General features: G+C 45.8%; 1 protein-coding gene across 3 annotated transcripts in view; it reads right to left on the minus strand.

Annotated features, from left to right (window-relative positions):
* Window positions 1-16,847, minus strand: part of LOC116991359 (CMP-N-acetylneuraminate-beta-galactosamide-alpha-2,3-sialyltransferase 4-like) — a 161,456-nt gene that overhangs the window by 58,205 nt on the left and 86,404 nt on the right. The window lies entirely within an intron of this gene.

A 16,847-nucleotide genomic window follows, 5' to 3' on the forward strand; every position in this document is an offset into this window, starting at 1 on the left:
GGTCGAGACCCTTCTTCAGATTCTTTCCGCTCATATATTTCTCCAGTTCCTTCTTGTACGCTACACTTGAATCCACCTCCATTACTGTTCCTTGCAGTGCATCCCAGACAACAACCACTCTCTGTGTAAACCAGGGTTTTATAAGACTTGAACATACAACATGAAACAGGCCCTTCGGCCCACTAGTCCACACCGACCAGCGATCCCCGTACACTAGCACTATCCTACACACTAGGTACAATTTACAATTTTTAACTCAGCCAATTAACCTACAAACCTGTATGTCTTTGGCATCTTGTGTCACCTGTTCTCCTGCCAACCACCTCCTTCTGATGCCTGGTTCTTGTCCCCTGGACCAGTAGGAACAGTTTTTCTTTATCTATTCTGTCTGTTTTCTTCATGTTTTTAAACATCTGTTCCCTTCACATTTCTTCATTCCAGGGCAGCACAATGGTGCAGCTGGTACCAGAGGCACTCACGGCACCTAGAGGCAGGGATTCCATCATCATCGCAGGTGCTATCGGTGTGGAGTTTGTATGTTCCCCTGGTGACCGCGTGGATTTCCTCCGGGTGCTCCAGTTTCCTTCCACACGCCAAGGGCGTGCGGTTTTGTAGGTTAATTGTCTCTCTGTGACATTGCTCCTGAAGTGAATGAGAAAGTGGGATAGCATAGAACTAGTGTGAACTAGTGTGCAGTATAATGTGGATAAATGTGAGGTTATCCACTTTGGTGGCAAGAACAGGAAAGTAGACTATTTATCTGAATGGTGGCCGATTAGGCAAAGAGGAGATGCAACGAGACCTGGGTGTCATGGTACACCAGTCATTGAAAGTAGGCATGCAGGTGCAGCAGGCAGTGAAGAAAGTGAATGGTATGTTAGCATTCATAGCAAAAGGATTTGAGTATAGGAGCAGGGAGGTTCTACTGCAGTTGCACAGGGCCTTGGTGAGACCACACCTGGAGTATTGTGTACAGTTTTGGTCTCCTAATCTGAGGAAAGACATAGAGAAGGTTCACCAGGCTGATTCCTGGGATGGCAGGACTTTCACATGAAGAAAGACTGGATAGGCTCGGCTTGTACTCGCTGGAATTTAGAAGATTGAGGGGGGATCTTATAGAAACTTACAAAATTCTTAAGGGGTTGGACAGGCTAGATGCAGGAAGATTGTTCCCGATGTCAGGGAAGTCCAGAACAAGGGGTCACAGTTTAAGGATAAGGGGGAAGTATTTTAGGACCGAGATGAGAAAAACATTTTTCACACAGAGAGTGGTGAATCTGTGGAATTCTCTGCCACAGAAGGTAGTTGAGGCCAGTTCATTGGCTATATTTAAGAGGGAGTTAGATGTGGCCTTGTGGCTAAAGGGATCAGGGGGTATGGAGAGAAGGCAGGTACAGGATACTGAGTTGAATGATCAGCAATGATCATATTGAATGGCGGTGCAGGCTCGAAGGGCCCAATGGCCTACTCCTGCACCTATTTTCCATGTTTCTATGAACTGGTGTGAGTCAGCGTGGACTCGGTGGGCACCATACCTTCGATTTTCCTGCATCTGCAGTTCCTTCTTAAACACTTTATCTACTCCACTGCGAAATCTCCTCAAGGTAGGCCTACTTTGAAGAGGTTTTTCTCCTCCTCCCTCCGAAAGATCAGTCTGAAGAAGGGTTTCGGCCCGAAACGTTGCCTATTTCCTTCGCTGCATAGATGCCTCTACCGCTGCGCCACTGTGTCACACTAAAAGCTATGAGCTCTTTGATCTCTGCACCCGCTGAGTTTCTCCAGCACTTTTGTCTACCTTCTCCAGAAAACCAAGCACCCTGTTTCTCCAGTCTATCCATAAATCTAAAGCCCGTGAGCACAGAACAGTACAACACAGCTTCGGCCCACAATATCCGTGCAGAACACAATGCCAAGTTAAACTAATCCCCACTGCATGCAGCTGAACCATATCCCTCCATAACCTGCATTTCCATGTGCCTATCCAAAACCCTTGGAATTATTTTGGTGAATCTCGTCTGCATCTCGTCTCCAAACTTTCACCCCTGCCTGAAAGTTTGGGAACAATAGCTCAATTATTCTCGTTGTGACCAAAAGCAGTATTTAATCATTGTTCGGCATGGCTTCCTAGCTCTTCCATAAGCCTCTTGATAAAAACAACCTGGGTTTTGCATGTGTTTTCAATTACTTTTTCATCCTGCCATGCCACTTTTCATAAACTATGCACACATCAACACAGTTCCCTTTATTGCTGTATCCGTTATAAAACTGCACAGTTTTTAGCACCTTCACACGTTTGACTACCAAAATGTGACACCGCGCCCATCAGATCATTACAAAGCTTCTGCCGCCCATCTGCTCATTCCACTAGCCTGTCCATATACCTTCTGAAGTCCACTATCATTTCCCTCACTGTCCATTGTGCAATCGCTTTTTACATCATCTGGACTTAGAGGCTCAGTGGTAGAGTTGCTGCATTACAGCGCCAGAGACCTAGGTTCAATCCCAACTAAGGGTGCTGTCTGTTCAGAGTTAGTACGTTCTCCCCGTGATATGCGTGCGATTTTATCCGAGATCTTCGGTTTCCTCCCACACTCCAGAGTTATACAGGTTTGTAGATTAATTGGCTTGGTATAAATGTAAAATTGTCCCCAGTGTGTGTGGGATAGTATTAGTGTGCAGGGATCGCTGGTTGGTTCGGACTTGGTGGGCCGAAGGGCCTGTTTCTGCGCTGTTTCTCCAAACTAAAGTAAATATGTACACCTGTTCAAGGTGTTAATATTTACTGAAAGCAACGCTGACCTCTGGGGCGCGTCACTGTTGACTTCTCTCCAGTTTAAAAACTAAACCACTGCTGTTAATAAGACTGAGCTAAATGTTTATTCTTGCCCTTTGATCTTGATGACATCTATCCTTATGAAATGCCCTTCGGAAGTCCATCCATGTAAAATCAGCAGTTCCCTCATCTACTCCTCTGTGGCTTCATCAAGTGAATCAGAACGCTTTCCTTTCCAAACTCTGACAGTTTCTACAATGATTGTAAATGTATTGATCAAAGAGCTCATAGCTTTTAGTGTGACACAGTGGCGCAGCGGTAGAGTTGCTGCATTACAGCGCCAGAGACCAGGTTCAATCCTGACTACTGGTGCAGTCTGTACGGAGTTTGTACGTTCTCCCTGTGACCATGTGGGATTTCTCCGGATGTTCATGGGTGTCCTCCCACAATTTAAAGACGTACAGGTTTGTAGGTTAATTTGCTGCCGTGAATTGCCCCAATTATGTTGGACTATACTACTGTACGGGTGAGGGATGGTCGTCGCAGACTCAATGGCCATAGTCTCTACGCAGTCTCTGAGCTAAACTAAACATTCCCATCAATGTGTAGGAAGAACCTGCCGATGCTGGTTTACGCTGAAGATAGGCACAAAGTGCAGGAGTAACTCAGCAGGACAGGCAGCATCACTGGTGCAAAGTAATGGGTGACGTTCCGGGTCGAGACCCTTCTTGATGTGAGACCCATCAATGATTTGTTGGCTGGAACCATTCATGTATCTCGAATGTGTCTCGAAAACACCCGACATAATTCTCATAACAGCTCTTTAATCTCAGCAGCTTCAGTTAAAATTGTCCTGGAATCACGAGTTCCTTACAATGGCAGGTTTGTATTGCTGCCGCCAACTAGTCGAAGGAGAGACTGGGTATGTGAAGGAGCAGGGGGGGTGGGGCTAGGGCAACAACAGTGCAGTTGAGGGGTCTGACCTCTAGGGGGCATTGAGGGGCACTGAGCAGTGGGGACACCCCTCAAACAAAAGAAGGGATATCACCCTTGGACAGGTACATGCACAGGATAAGTTTGGAGGGATTTGGACCTAAGGCAGGTAGGTGGGACTAATGTAGCTGGGACATGTTGGCCAGTGTGGGCAAGTTGGGTCAAAGTGGTCAAAGCGCCCGACCCTGCCTCACCGGTCCCGACGTAGTGCAGCCCATGGAGTGCAGCAGCAGCGCCTCGCCTGTGGCCCCGTCAGTCGGCAGCTCGGCCAGCTGTCCGGCCTTCAGACCTTCGCTTACTGCCGACACCATCATCGGTTCATGAGTTGGATGGGGTGCTGGACTTTGCACGCGACATCGTGCGGGCCAAAACTCCTCAGCTGGCCTGCCGGCTGGGCTTTGTATGAAATCCAGCACCCGGACCAACTCATCATTCACCCAGCCACGGCTGAGTCGTTCAACTTATTGCCGTCGGGGATTTGACCCTTATTTTGACATTTTGTCCCTTATTTTGGAGTAAGAAAGTTGGCAACACTAGATCTTACACTGCACCTATATTGGCTGCATGGCGGCGCAGCAGTAGAGTTGCGCCTTACAGCGCCAGAGACCCGGTTTGATCCCGACTACGGGTGCTGTCTGTACATAGTTTGTACGTTCTCCCTGTGAACGTGTGGGTTTTCTCCGTGTGCTCCGGTTTCTTCTCACATCCCAAAGGCATGTGGGTTAGTAGGTTGTGTCGGAAGGAACTGCTGATGCTGGTTTAAACCCAAGATAGACACAAATAGCTGGAGTAACTCAGCGAGACAGGCAGCATCTCTGGAGAGAAGGAGTGGGTGACGTTTCAGGTCGAGACCCTTCTTCAAAATTGCTGCTCCAGAGATGCTGCCTGTCCCGCTGAGTTACTCCAGCTTTTTGTGTGTATCTTCGCATTAAGTAGGTTATTTGGCTTCTGTAAATTGCCCCCAGTGTGTAGGAGGTGGATGTGAAAGTGGGATAACATGAATCTAGTGTGAATTGGTGTTCGATGGTCGATTTGGACTCGGTGGGCCTAAGGGACTGTTTCGATGCTGTATCTCGAAACTGAACAATATAATCGTGGCATAACGTCTACTCTTGTACTCATTACCCTGCGAATAAAAGCACTTGTTCCTTCCTAACTGCTTACTCTATCTGCTCATTAACTTTCAATGATCCGTGTGGAATGTCCATGTCCCTTGGAACAAAACAAAATGCTTATTAATCTTTCACTATTTAAAAAAAACTTTTGTTTCGACCTCGCGCATCGCACAGCGCATTGTACTTGTCACATCGTCACCCACTTACTTCACGACCCTGCGGAGCTTCTCTACATTCACCCCACAACCCAAGTTTCTGTCCTCGCCAAATCATACCAAGATTTGAACTCATTTGAACTCCTCGTCTAATCTTTAGACTTTAGAGATGCTGCGCGGAAACAACCCCACCGAGTTCGCACCGACCACGATCACCGCGTACACTGGCACTATCCAACACACAGGGAACAATGCACCATTTACGGAAGCCAATTAACCTACAAACCTGGGCGCCTTTGGATTGTGGGAGGAAACTGGAGCACCCTGAGAAAACCCACGCGGGTCACGGGGAGAACGTACAAACTCCGTACAGACAGCACCCGTAGTCAGGATCGAACCCGGGTCTCAGGCGCTGTAAGGCAGCAACTCTACCGCTGCGCCACCGTGCCGCCCTGTACGACCCTATCATCTGACACAAATTGTGTGCTGCTAAGGACCCCAGCACTCACCCCCCCCAATCACCGTCTCCAAATCTGAATTCTATATTCTACATCCCTTTAGCTTTACATTCTATTTTCAGTCAGTTAACCAGTCTCCTGTTTCTCCCCTCTATCCCGACCCCACCCTGCCATGCTTTGTCCTCCATCTCCAGCTTTCTTCTCCACCCTCCTCCCCGCCCCATAATATTAGAAAAAGAGTCCCGACCTGAAACGTCACCCGTCAATGTCCTCCAGAGATGCTGCCTGACCCGTTGAGTTACTCCAGCATGTTGCGTTGTGTTGTCTGTCAGTCCCCTCTAGTATATTGTCTTTGATACCATGCACGTAAAGTGTAGTTTTATCAATCTGTTATGAAGCGCTTTATCAAACAGCCTTCCGAAAGTCCAAAGACACCATTTCACTGGTTTCCCCGCACCACTGAGAGAGAGGATTCCTGTGGAATGCTACGGGAACATTAGTTCCAGGAACAATTTCCTGCCCAGGTGCAGAGAAACGCTCTCCATCTGACTGCTCCCTGTATCTCAGGAGACTCTTCTCAAAAGCAAGCCACTAACTCTGAAAGAATTGTGTTAATGACAGCACACTGAATGCTTGGTTAAACGCTAAATGACCCCTGCAAAATCTAGCTAGAATCAGAACTAGTGCATAGAAAAAGGCCCTTCAGCCCAACATCCATGCAGACCCAGATGCCAAACCCAGCTAGTTCCACATCCCTGCACCAGGCAATAAGGAATTAAAAAAAAAAAAATTTTAATAATATTTTTATTAGAAGCAAACACATATTATGGTAAAAACATTTCATGATTATCAGTCGTACATTATTAATATTATCAATTGTGGATTGATTCTGCTTCTAGTTTTTTTTTATATAGATAGGGAGTAAGAAAGAGAAAAAAAACCCACAAATGTAGAAGATAAAAAAAGAATGGAATGATTTACTAATAATACATCATTGGAGATAGGTTCGTGGATTATAAAGTATAACTTTTCATCTAATCCTGAGTTCAAGCTTCAGTTAGGTTCCTGTGCTGAACCGATCTACCCCTTCAAATAGTCAATGAATGGAGACCATATTCTAACAAAAAGTTCTTGTTTGTCCATTAAGACAAGTCTGATTCTTTCCAGATGTAGGGTCTCCGACATTTCCATAATCCACATTTTAATTGTGGGGGTTATAGGGCCTTTCCAAAATTTTAATATTAATTTTTTCCCAGTTATTATACTGTAGTCAAGAAAGTTTCTTTGGCTTGTTGCGAGTGTTAGACTTTGTTCTGATATTCCAAGTATTATTAATTTTGAATCGGGATCCAATTTAGTATTGACAACTTCAGAAATTATTCTAAAAATATCAATCCAGAAATTTTAGATTTTTATACAATTTACAATTTCAATGAAGAATTTAATTGAACTCTGGCGTAAATGGCAATAAACTAATCCGAATCTGAATCGGAGCAGCACAGTAGCGCAGCTGGTAGAGCCGCTGCCTCACAGCGCCAGAGACCCAGGTTCGATCCTGAGCTCGGGCACTGCAGACGAAGAGCATGTTCTCCCCGTGACCGCATGGGTTTCCTCTGGATGCCCCGGATTCCTCCTAGGCCCCAAAGATGTGCAGGTTGGTAGGCTAATAGAATGTGATAGAATCGTGCAGGGCCTGACGAAAACATGGAATAAAAATAGGGTCGATAGAGTATTAGCGTAAATGCTTGGTTGATGATATTTACCAGATGAAATTTAGCCTAATGCTGCCTGGATTAGAGGGTCATAGTCATAGTCAGAGAGTCATAGCATGATGTGACAGTGATACAGCGTGGAAACAGGCCCTTCGACCCAACTTGCCCACACCGGCCAACATGTCCCAGCTACACTAGTCCCATCTGCCCGCATTTTTGTCCATAACCCTCCAAACCTGTCCTATCCATATACCTGTCTAACTGTTTCTTAAACGTTGGGATAGTCCCAGCCTCAACCACCTCCTCTGGCAGCTTGTTCCATACATCCACCAGCCTTTATGTGAAAAAGTTACCCCTCAGATTCCTATTAAATCTTTTCCCCCTTCACCTTGAACCTATGTCCTCTGGTTCTCGATTCACCTACTCACGGAACCATGCACCTGCACTCCTAGATCCCTCTGCTCTACAACACTCCCCAGAGCCCTACCATAAATTGTGTAGGTCCTGCCCATGTTAGAAATGCAACACCTAAAATGTCTCTGTATTAAATTCCATCAACCATTCCTTACCCCACCTGGCCAATCGATCCAGGTCCTGCTGCAATCTTTCACAACCATCTTCACTATCTGCAAAACCACCCACTTTCGTATCATCAGCAAACTTGCTAATCTTGCCCTGTATGTTCTCATCCAAATCATTGATGTAGATGACAAACAGTAATGGGCCCAGCACCGAACCCTGAGGCACACCACTAGTCACAGGCCTCCAGTCCAAGAAGCAACCTCCCACCATCATCCTCGGCTTCCTTCCATGAAGCCAATTTTCTATCCATTCAGCTTTCTCTCCTTGGATCACATGCAATTGAATGTTCCAGAGCAGCCTACCATGCGGAACCTTGTCGAAGGCCTTACTGAAATGTAATCATGTTCGGCATAGTCATTGTGGGCTGAAGGGCCTGAAGCTGCACTGTTCTATTTCCAATGTTCCATGAATAACAATAAGCTGCTAAACAGTCACTCTGTACTCACAGTCACCAGATTCTGCGGCTTTGCACTGACATTTTAATAACTCTGGCACTGGCCACTCAAATCAGCTGCCCTGGACATTTTAATGATTGTTTTTAATGTTGCTGTTTTACCTGCTTTTAACTATTTATACTGTCTCATCAGGGACTGGATTGTTTTTACTGTTATTATATGTGAAATGTTTTAAGTTTCATGTGCGATGCTCCGGTATTCCCTGGGAAACGTCTTCTCATTTTGCACTGTACAACTGTTGCTTTGCAAGATGACAATAAAGGTTAATAGTAAGATTAAACGAGAACTTACCAGTTTGAAGTTTGATCTTGATTTTATGAGGAGTTACGATGAGCGATTACGTGAAGAAGGGCCTCCGTCTGCGTGCGCATCAACCTTCAAAGCAGCGGTGTTAAATCACAGATAAAAAGAAGACCTGAGAATAGTAAGATTGTGAAGAAACTAGAACTTCCATATGACCTTGATAGTATGAGGGTGGGAGCGGTGGGCACGTAATCGCTCATCGTAACTCCTCATAAAATCAAGATCAAACTTCAAACTGGTAAGTTCTCGTTTAATCTTACAATTTTACTTCGGAGTCACGTGAGTGACTACGTGAAGATTTCAAAGCTGTGATTTTACGCCGGTTACGAATCCAGGCGTCACACACTGAATGGATTGACCATGGATGCGTGTAATCATTAAAGCATTCAGACATTACGTAGTTAAGTAAAGACACTGATGCTTTAAATGAAAGAAAAGTTTTAAAAAATAGTTACCCCTCCCAACCTTGGGGGGAAACTAAGGGACAGAACTTAAAATGGTACGTGCAAACACCCCCAGTCCGGTTATGGTATTTGTTATAAAACCGGTGGACCGTTATTTCATTCGTCCATCCTGCAGCCACTAGGATTTCGTCAAGGGGCACGTCCATAGCTCTTGCTGCCGACGTAGTTGCAGCCCTGGTGGAGTGAGATTTAACCATATAAATGTTCACTCCTGCTACCGCCATTACCTCCTTTGACCATCTGGAGATGGTTTGAGTTGACACCTACTGGTGTGGTTTTTTATGGCTGATGAGGACCGATTGTTCTGAGCCTCTGAGGTTCTCCGTAACTCTCAGATAGTGGTGTTAGTATGTTACCACACACACAACCGTTGGACCTCTGGATATGCCAAGAACTGGATCTCCATCCCTGGCATTCCTGGCCTGCTCTGTTTTATCAGGTTCCTGATTACGAATGTTATGTTGTTCATATTGGTGGTCATGTAGTCCAACCGTAGCTTTTGCAATGTCTGGACTCTTTGTCAGCATACCACCTTCAGGGTTAGTCATAGGCGGTCCCCACTGTCAAAGTAGGGTTAGTACCACGCTCACATCCCATGTGTCCGTGTACCTTGGCCTTGGAGGTATTAAATTGTTAATTCCCTTCATGAATTTTGTTGTAAAGGGGTGCGTTCCTATCGACCCGTGCCCTGCTTCCAGCATCAGATAGGAGGAGAGTGTGCCTCTGGCACTATAGCTTTCACAATAACTTTGTTTATAGTTATAGTACAGAGTTGATAGGAACTCCAAGACATCCGTTATCCGAACTGTGTTGTATTTGTTCGGACAGTCCTATGCCTTGAAATGGCCTCCTCAGAATCTGCAGACCAACAAGTTAATACGTTCATGTAGTGGATGATTACTCCCTGTAACTGGGTTCACTAGGCTTGAGTAGGCCAATCTGGCACTACCAATATGCCTGTGGCTTAGTCTTGCTTGATTTTGGTCAAGCATCGGTTTGTGAGACAAATTGGCAGAAAGCATACATAAACATTCCTCCCCAATTGAGGGAGAAAGCATCCACTGCCTTTGCTCCTGGATCCAGCTCGCAGGACACATATCTGGGGAACTGATGGTTTAGTCTAGATGCAAACAGATCAATATCTGGTATGCCAAATCGTGTAGTTATTTTGTTAAATACTGTCTGATTCAACATCCATTCTGTGTTGTTATTAAACATTCGTGATCCAGCATCTATCACCGTGTTATATCTACCTCGTAGATAGACTGCTGTTACCCAAATATTCCTCTCGATACACCAGTGCCAAATGAGGTTCGACAATCTGTCGTAAGATACAGATTTTCCACCACCCTTGTTAATGGATATATGCCATCGCAGTGGTGTTATCAATCTGAATTTGAACAAGCTGTTGCATATTGCTACAGAAAACCTGGAGTCCATATTGTGCCCCCAACAATTCTGGGTAATTGATTCCATGTGTTGGGGAATTACAGACTCCTGCTCATTCCATCTGCCCCCACAGCTCTAGACTGTGTTGGTGGCTCCCCATCCTTAGCCGCTTGCATAGGTCTGAAGAACCCCCGATGGCTTTCGAGCAACATTTCCCTTGAGCTGTCTCACGTTCGTTATCCACCATAGTTTTCAACAAAGGCCTCTGCTGGCAATCCATAGTCTGCCAATTTGGCCTGCATGGAATCTGAGTGTTCGTTCCTTTGCTCGCTGTAAATTCTGGTAATGCAAAGGCCCGTGACGTACTGCTGGGAAAGCAGCTACTATTTGCCAATTACACTCGCTGTTTGCCTGATAGATGGCTAGTATTTGACTATCAGGTCATTGCAGGCTTAATTAAATATTGTTGTTTGTCCCTAGGCAAAGTCACCAACATATTTACTGTTTTTGATAGTAAATTCTAGGTAATCAATTACCCTTGTAGGTGTCAATTTTGATTTAACTGGGTGGATGAGGTAACCAATTCTTTCAATCAGGGTTTTGGTTTGCTTTGACTGATGCTTCTGCCAATTCTTGGTGACTCCAAAATGAAAATGTCCTCCAAATATGCCATTACTATGTGGTTCTGAGAATTGGTTTCCGTAGTTTAGTCAATAGTCTAGGAGCTGATGTCAACCCATTTGGCAGAGCCATGCCATCCAGTTAAACTTCAAATATCTCCTGTTCTTAGACACCAAATAGTATGCATCTTTGAGGTCGATGCATGCCATGTGACCATTTTATAGGAAGCTCCTATAAAACAGTTGTTAGACCGTAACAAAAAATTGCTGTTCTGAAAGTCTGTGCTGCACATATGAGTTAAATCTGGATGAAGTGACATCCTCCATCTGTCACCTGTCCTGAAAGGCAATCCTGCCCATAATACTGGGCCTGCCTTGAAGTCTGCTTGGAACCTATATATGTTGTGCAGTAAAAATAATCACGTTATTATCTGTTTTTTAAAACCAGATCAGAAATTCATGTTATTGTCATTTTGAACAAAAACACAAGAGTAAAATTACCAACATGTAACTGGTCCACAATCCCTTGTTTCAGTAAACCCAGACCCACCTACCTCCATGGCTACCGGTGGTCTTGTGGTAAGCCCAAAGGCCCCTGATGCGGGTTCCTTTTCTCTCCTTGATTGGGAGTAGGACTGGTAGGGAGTGTGGATTCCATGTTTCTCCTGACCTCTGCTTGGGTCTTGGTCTGAAAACCTCATCATACTGAGCCTGCCTTGTAGGACAATTCTGGCCATAATTCTGAGTCTGCCTTGAAAGACGACTCTGATCATATTTCCGTGCCCAGCTTTCAAGCTACCACCGGCTTCAGTGAACCGCTTACCCCCTATGGAGGTGTGGGGTGTGTTGTCGCCTACTGATGAAGTTTTGCTTGTCGTTGGTACCTTGATTGGTCCGACAGCTTTTGCTTCCTTCTTCTGGTCTTACCTGAAGAGAGGATTCGGCGGCTGGTTTCTCCAAAGTCACCCTGACCCTACTCGCTAGAATTTAGAAGATTGAGGGAGGATCTTATAGAAACTTACAAAATTCTTAAGGGGTTGGACAGGCTAGATGCAGGAAGATTGTTCCCGATGTTGGGGAAGTCCAGAACAAGGGGTCACAGTTTAAGGATAAGGGGGAAATCTTTTAGGACCGAGATGAGGAAACCTTTTTCACACAGAGAGTGGTGAATCTCTGGAATTCTCTCCCGCAGAAGGTAGTTGAGGCCAGTTCGTTGGCTATATTTAAGAGGGAGTTAGATGTGGCCCTTGTGGCTAAAGGGATCAGGGGGTATGGAGAGAAGGCAGGTACAGGATACTGAGTTGGATGATCAGCCATGATCATATTGAATGGCGGTGCAGGCTCGAAGGGCCGAATGGCCTACTCCTGCACCTATTTCTATGTTTCTATGTTTCTATGATAGCGCTGTTCCCTTGCCGGCATTTGTAGCGTGCGGATATCTTGAGGCCATATGCATGTGCTTCAGTATGTTCATACTTTAAATTCGAGATCAGTTACCTACTGATCACTCACACTCCCCTCCACTGAGAGTGAGATTTGTAGGCAGCCCTGAGGATACCTGCGCTGACATGGCCCCTCCAGCGGACCTAAACGAGATTCTTGCTTTGGGTCAGACTGAAACTGACCGTGAATGCTCCTCTACTCAGAGCAGGATACATTTGCAAGATCTCAATCCAGGGAAGCACCCAGTGGAACCTGGATGATTGTAGAAGTACTTATTTTCTTTAGTTTGTATGGGAGCTTATTTATTCATTACATGTAAAGCACTTTGGTGTCAATGCGAGTTAACTTAAACAGTGCTATATAAGTAAAAGTTACTTACTTACTTCCTTTCTTCTGCTTGTCCCTGGGAAGGTTCCCCCCCCCCCCCTGCTTTTGTACTCTGATTCAGAGTGGTTTCTTCCATATGTACCTCCCCCTCCAATGGGGAAGACATTGGGCTGCCCCATGTGAGAGGCTGCTGGCACGGCCTGCTGTAGAGGCCCGGGCTGACACAGCTCCCTCCTTTGTTGCTCCATGTGGGAGAATCGTCCTCAGACGCTCTCCGTTGAGGGAGGGTATCCCTTTTCCCCGGACTCATCTGAGTCAACGGGTTTGTTTGACGCGGGTGGTATTACATCCCCCGGGACCACCACGGAGCTCCTCCTCCTGCCCGAAGGCTCCTGCCGGTTCAGCTGCCGGCGCTAATGTCGGGAACAAGACCGTCGCCCGTTACTGAGAATGCTGCGGTCTTCGGCAGCCGACTTCCCCGTGGACCGTCTCCTCGACATCTGGGCCCTGAAACTACAAAAAGCTTCAAGCCCAAAAGAACGCAGGTAAGTAGTTCAACTTTCCTTACCTGCCCATCCCGACAGGCTGGGAGAACACAGTGTCACGTCGCGCGCGTTGCATTCAGACGTAATGACGCACACGCAGACGGACGGCCCTTCTTCACGTAGTCACTCACGTGACTACGAAGTAAAATTGATTGATTGGATTGAAGGTGCATTTATTTTGCTTTTCAACAGCAAAACGTATGAAGACATCTATGAAAGGCAGAAATTATGGGAAAAGTCACTTTTTCCTTATTCAAAGACTCACTGGATACATTTCTATCCCCAAATTTCTATCCCCAGCATGAGAATGAAAAAAATAATTTAGAAATAATTTCTTGCCACAGTGCTTGGAACACTTTGCCAACGGACAGAACACATTGCACCTTAATGGGGAACATTGGTAAAATCTTTGAAACAGAGCAAGATATACGGTTTTAAGTGGCTTTTACACGGGGCGACTTGACGCAAGAGTGAACCAGAGTTTAACATCGTGGGAACCTCGTGCGATAACAGTACGGCATTCGTGGACCACCGTGGACCACCGTGGCGCTAACGGCAGGTAGTCGTGTAACTTGGTCACTCGGGAGAAAATTCAAGAAAGTTTGAATTTCTCCAAGGGTGACTTGTACACTTGTGGTTGAGCATTGCAACATTGTATGAACATAGTGGCCAGTGCGATATCCGTGCGATATCCGTAATACTCTTGCGGGTACCGTGGGAACTCCTGCGAACGGTGAGTAACTGAGCAGTTTGATTGTCAGTGCTTGTTTTACCTCATTGTTAAATAAATATATTTTTACTATCAGATTGATGTCTGCAATTCTTCATTAACACATCACTACAAGATGAATGTCTCTAATGTTATAATCCCTCTCATGCTGAAACACAAAATAGTTGAAGGGAGGTGAAATAATCACATTTTCATTCTTTTTCATTTTTGAGTGTTCAGGTACCTCACTTGCTGAGCTATTTTACTCCAGCAGTTTGTGTCTCTTTTTGTCTAAAGCAGTTTCTAAGACTGTAGGAACTCCGCAGGCCAGGCAGCATCTACGGAGGGAAATGGACATGCGACCCTTTCTTCAGGCTGCCTTATCTCTCTCCTCCCCCCCCCCTCCCCCCAACTCCCACCCACACACACAAATGCTGGAGAAACTCAGTGGGTGCAGCAGCATCTATGGAACGAAGGAAATAGGCAATGTTTCGGCCCGAAACGTTGCCTACTTCCTTCGATCCATAGATGCTGCTGCACCCGCTGAGTTTCTCCAGCATTATTGTGTACCTTCGATTTTCCAGCATCTGCAGTTCCTTCTTAAACACAAATGCACCGAGTTCCTCCAGCATTTCGTGTTTTGCTCAGTATTCCAGCATCCGCTGTCTCCCGCGTCTCCAATAAAACAAAACTACTGTCAAAAGGGTGAAGAATAGGGGCAGAGATAGATACATTCCTGATTAGTGCGGCTGTCAGGAGGTTATGGGGAGAAGGCAAGAGAATGTGGTTGAGAGGGAGAGATAGATCAGCCGCGATTGAATGGCGGAGTGGACTTAATGGACCGAATGGCCTAATTTTGCTCCTATAACTAACAAAGATAGTAATTGTTAGGGAAATGTAGTTATTAAAGATGAGGGGGAGCAGAAATGGGCAGTCTGGGATGGCTCGCGAGATACTTGCATAGAGGCACAAACGTTAAAGAAAGGGCAGATAAACAGAGAGGGGGGGGGGACTTCCCTCAGTGCCCATCTGTTACCATTAATTGGACAGTTCGGTCTGTGAAACGCAACACGCCAGCCCCGACATCCAGCCCGGTGGTCAGTCCTTTGAAGATAGACACCAGTTGCTTGGAGCGGGTGGCGTTTCGGGTCGAGAGCCTTCTTCAGACTGAGGTCAATCCCCTGCATGGATAACAGGAGTCCCAGCCAACACGACAATCGCCCGCTGCACAGTCTCTGAGCTTCCACTGCGAAAACGGTGCCTACATGTGAGCACTTATGTAACTGAACCATCCTAACACCAACCACAGAGCATTCCTGAACTACTACCTACCTCATTCGAGACCCTGAGACTATCTTAGATCGTATACTCACTGGCTTTATCGAGTTACAGTGTGGAAACCGGCCCTTCGGCTCAACTTGCCCATACCGGCCAAAATGTCCCATCGAAACTAGTCCCATCTGCCTGCGTCTGGTCCATATCCCTCCCAACCTGTCTTATCCATGTACCTGTCTAAATGTTTCTTAAATGTAGGGATGGACCCAGCCTCAACTACCTCCTCTGGCAGCTTGTTCCATACACCCACCACCCTTTGTGCGAAAATGTTACCACTCACTCAGATTCCTATTAGATCTTCCCCCCTCACCTTGAACCTATGCCCTCTGGTCCTCGAATCCCCTCTGTGGGCAAAGGACATATATTACCCTGGACTCTGTCTATTTCCCTGCCTGTTCGTTTCATGGTTTTGTACACCTCTCAGCCTCTGTCCCCAGTGTGGAGTTAAGGGCTTGTTTATGGGCGCCCTGGGCTGAGAACTCTGGAGGATGGGTTTTAGACTTTATCGGGAATCGAGATAGACCCCGTAATGCAGGAGCAAAGAATCGCAGACGCTAATCTGCATTGGAAAGACACAATATGCGGGAGTAACTCAGCGCTGAAGAAGAGTCCCGACCCGAAACATCATCTATCCATGTTGTCTAGCGATGCTGCCTGACCCGCTGAGTTGCTCCAGCGCTTTGTGTCTTTCCACTAGACCTGTAATAAGTCTCGGCTGGGTGTTTACTGGGATCTCTGGTGTTTAATAGACGTCCTGATGTTGTTTTTGATCGGGTTTACTACTGACAGTATTTAATCAGATCCATATTAAATCATTTCCCCTTCACCTTAAACCTATGTAATCTGGTCCTCGATTCGCCTACTCTGGGCAAGAGACTGTGCATCTACCCGATCGATTCCTCGCATGATTTTAAACATTATCTTGCACACAGCGTTGTTCCCTTCACCATGTATATACCATTTATGGCTCGATTGCTACTATTTATTGTCTGTCTACTGACTGGTTAAACGTTTGAAAGTTTCACCTCTCAGTAGATAATAAAATAAGACAACCATCACGGTCAATGTGAGACAAAGTCTTTATTCCTATTTGACAAAATAAAAAGACGACTTCTTGCACATATTGAGAGAAGGTGCATCACACCAAACAACATTTGTCTAAAAAAAAACAGATTATTCTTCAGCTCATTAAAGAGCTCGGGTGAAATTCTGACAAAGTTTGTGAATGCACTTTTATCCTCTTCGCACAGCACATTAAGCAGCTGATCATATTGTCCAAATTGAGGTCTCCGTTGAAAGATGGGCTTCACCCAGTGAGACTTCCTCTTAATTCTCTTTTTAATTAATCTCACCCTTCTGCCTTCACGCAAGCGTTCTCGATGCACATAGTGGGCTGCTGCATACAGCACGTCAATGAAAATAACCACCATCCTGTACTCGAAAATACTTAGTATAGGCATGTCTCCAAA

This window comes from Amblyraja radiata, chromosome 33 (assembly GCF_010909765.2).
Source record: "Amblyraja radiata isolate CabotCenter1 chromosome 33, sAmbRad1.1.pri, whole genome shotgun sequence".
Taxonomy (NCBI): domain Eukaryota; kingdom Metazoa; phylum Chordata; class Chondrichthyes; order Rajiformes; family Rajidae; genus Amblyraja; species Amblyraja radiata.